Genomic DNA, 4,051 nt, shown 5'->3' with positions numbered 1-4,051 from the left:
CTTGTACTTTGATATAAACATAAGGAGACAGAAAATCAATGTAAAAGAGGCTTTCTATTAAGAATAAAACGGCAATACATCAAAGTAAAACCAAATAACGAAAATAGCAAAAACAAAGTTCATAATAGTAGAAAAAAACAGCTGCATTAAGTAAAAACTTAATAAAACAATGTGTAGTGAAAGCCTCTAAAAAGTCTTCAGAACTTTGGTAACCACCTAGCCACTTTTGTCAAACTTTTCCTTCTTGATTCGAGTTGTGATGCCCATCTTCGTAACAGAGTTCTGATCAAACTCTTCCTCCAAATTCACAACAGGTCCACCTCGGCGTTTAGCTGGGGTTAGATCACTTGGACCACCTTGCTGCGACGACGGTTCTTCCAACAACATTAGAGATCCCTGTTTAACACAGATATATAACCAAACACACATTAATATATCAGAAAGGAATGAGCAAACTCGAACACACAAAAGGTCAAACACAGTTGCATTATACTAACCTCCGGTGCGTCTGAAATGACAGAATTTTCAAGCTCCAAAGTTTGAATGCCTTGGTCCTGAAAATATATAGCGCAAAGTTATACGTATATTTCTGTTCAAAGCCTATAAACGTGTAAGTTCTAAGGAATATCTACAAATCCTAGACTAATACCTCTAGGACCTTGGGTGTGTCAAACTCCCGGATGATATCAAGATTGGTGATTATCTTGTTCACTTTGAAGGTGTCATGCTTGTACACGAAATTTTCTCTTAAAATTTCAACCTTGAACAAATATGTCCTACCAACCAAGTTTTGGAGAGCCAACGGTATCACATCCGGGTACTGAATCTACGAAATTCATACAAAAACTTAATTTTCCATTAACATTTGACCAAAATAATAAAATTATTATATGAAAACAAACTGTTTTTTGTGAACTTAAAAGGCGGGGAGAACTATTAGAGTTGATTGCTTTCTATTACACCTAGAGACACTTCTTACATGTGACATACTTTGTTGTGGGCCAACAACAGATTGTGGACAATTTTGCCCTTAATGGAAATGACAGTTGTGGATGGGTGATTTGTGGACGAGTGATGTGTAGTTGGGTGATTTGTGGACGGGTGATGAGTGAATGAGTGATGAGTAATGTGTGGATATGTGTTGTTAATGTGTTTATAGTAGATAAGTGGACAAACTCTCTGTTTTGATTCCATAAAACTATACAACAATACGTGGACATGGACTCATGTTACTAAAATTATACTATAAAACGTGGACACGGACTCTGTTATCTCCAATACAAACACTTGGCTTCTTCAGCTCAATTGATAAATTATCCGCAGTTAAACTTCAATCAAGATGAGAAAGAGATGATATTGTGAGTATGAGCGGAGAGAAAAATCGAAGAAGCGTTTACCTTTTGTCGGAGAGTAATAGATCTTGCAGGTCAGAGATTTCTGATCTAAGAAATTTGCGCTTTGTCATGATGTGGATAGATGTAATTTTGATTAGAATTGAATTTAGATCCCGAGATGATGAATGGAATCGAATGAATATTGTCCATGTCCACAACTAATTTATAATTCTGTTAAGATGTTCATGTCCACAACTAATTTATAATTCTTTTATCCACGCTTTCGTGTCCACGTCCACATTTTGTTTACACATTAATATATATAATATATATATGAACATGGATCTTAAAAGATAGAGAATTTTATATATAGTTTATTATGACAATTATTTTTGTTTAATATATTTTAGAACTTGAGATAAAAGTAAATAAATACATAAAGTAGAATAAGAAAAATAATAAATGAAATAAGAAGATGAGAGAGATTTTCTTTAGTTTAGGGTCATAAGAGTCTTTTTGACAAAAGAAAATGTGTCTCAAGTGATAAGTGTATTGTAGTGTAATTTAAATGCGAGAAAATGCTTCTAGATGTAAAAAATTCGAACTATTACCTCATCAGTAACGGGTCTTGTTAGCTCGATGCAAGGTTGATGAACCAACTGGAGAGCAAGATTATCAAATAAGGGAAACTTGGAAGTACCAGTATTGTCAAGAACAACCAAGTGCAACTTGTAGCTACATAAAAAAACACAAAATTATGCAAATATGATTAACAAACGACTAATAATAAAATTAACAAATTCTCATACTAATAAAACAGTAGATCGATTTTAACCTTGGAAGCAGTTTAGGATCGTAACATTTGCACTTGGCACAGTAGATTTTGAAGTTTGTGAGATCATCATCATCATGATCACCGGTCACAAGAGGTGGCTCATACTGGACCTTCTTTGAACATACTTTACAGCTTAAGTAGTACCATCCCATGTCCGAGTCAATGGCTGCAATTGTGCACATAACAATACACTTCTCCACCTACAATTATGAGATTTCATTAGCTTTACACCAAGTGATTGAATTTTTATAACGGTTTATAAAATAAATTCAAAAGCCTATTAACCTGACGACATTCAATCATCTCAGCGATGGTTTTCCTTGTAGTATGGAGGAAAAAAATCATCCTTCTCGGAGACGCCAGAAGCAACAGTTAGTGGCTTAGAGTCCACAATAGCCAAACCAAGCTCATCATTTGGTAACCTAATAGAAAATAAAACGACATATCCAAACACAAGTTCGTATATTTTACTAAATAATCTTTAATGTTTAACATTATTCTTGTGGTTTGACGTAAAGCAACTTACAGTGGCCTAAACTCCTCAACCTAAGCCATCATGGGATTGAGCTGGACGTCAGAGACATTGTATGCGTTCGACACAACAGAACGCTGCTCTACAAAAATTAATTTATAAGGTTAAAGACATCACTGTATTGAAGATTATAGTGAATTATATATGATAACAAAACAGGTGATATGGTTTCAATGTACCTTTCCAAACCTTAATCTTCGCAAACCTCAAAACCAATATAACACGCTCCTCAGAACGTAACTGTATTGCGTTCGTGACGTCAGAAGCAAATTTTCCCCACAAAACCGTAGGAAGACGGACATCCCTAAAACGCCATAGAAGAACGGAGACGTTAGTAAATTTTAAATAAGTATGGGAGTAACAGGAAACGGAAATAAACACTAAATAAAGGAATTATATGTTCATGTCAAACAAAACTTACTCTAGATCACATAGCTCAAGCTAAATCTTTTGGGTTTCTTTTCCATTGACTGAAATTATTTCAACATGACTTACTTCCACAACATTTCCGATGACATCTGCTATACAATTTATAAATCACCCTCTGTTAAGAAAAAAATCGTGAATCAGAAAATATGGCTTATCAATGAATATTTAAAAGGTACTCACCAATCAAAAAGTTAGGATTGAGAGTTCAATCGAGAACTTCCCTGAAGTTAACAGGGGCGAAACCATTAGGAGCACCAGGCAAATCCTCAGAAATTCTGACACGAGTTCGGGAGAGAAAACTGATCTTATAAAGATGGTTTGTTGTCCGGTATGAACCACATGAATGATTCAGATAGAAGTTGGTGAAAGTCAATGTTTTTCCTTGAGCAAGAAAATGGTCGAATTGGTTCACCAATTCTTTTTCGCACTTGCATGAATCTTATCTCCCGGAAAATAACAAAACAATTTCGTACGAGAAGAAAAAAATCATAAAAATTAAATTAAACATAGATAAAAATCTATAAACTTACATTGGAATCAATAAGAACCCTTTCAATGGTTAGGCCACCAGCAGCAGAGTATTGCTTCCACAAACGAACAATACTAACCCTCACTCTCCACATTGTCTTGAAATGTTTCAAATCGGAGACAGAGTTAAATCCAGCCATGAGTTTGGTTGAGAGTTTTTTTTTGCTTGAGAGAATTTTTTGCTTGAGAGAGAGGTAGAGAAGAATGATGATATGAGTCGATGAGTTGTATTAGCCATATATTTATAGTCAAAGAAATATACTGCACATTTTAATTAAACAGAAGGTGTATAATGAGATTGAAGAATCAATCAGTTGTTACCATATTTGGCTAATCCGATGCACTAAGTTTCCTCGAGATGCAAATTTGTCAATTTGCTTCAATCTTGCACTA

The 4,051-nt window shown here is 34.7% G+C and overlaps 1 pseudogene; it reads right to left on the bottom strand.

Moving 5' to 3' along the window:
- Positions 1 to 216: 216 nt before the first annotated feature.
- On the bottom strand, positions 217 to 3,798 carry LOC106294349 (annotated as a pseudogene).
- Between the last annotated feature and the right edge of the window lie 253 nt (positions 3,799 to 4,051).

Source organism: Brassica oleracea, chromosome C5, assembly GCF_000695525.1.
Source record: "Brassica oleracea var. oleracea cultivar TO1000 chromosome C5, BOL, whole genome shotgun sequence".
NCBI classification, from domain to species: Eukaryota; Viridiplantae; Streptophyta; class Magnoliopsida; order Brassicales; family Brassicaceae; genus Brassica; species Brassica oleracea.
The sequence above is the reverse complement of the archived record's forward strand: the minus strand, read 5'-3'. Positions and strand labels throughout refer to the sequence as shown.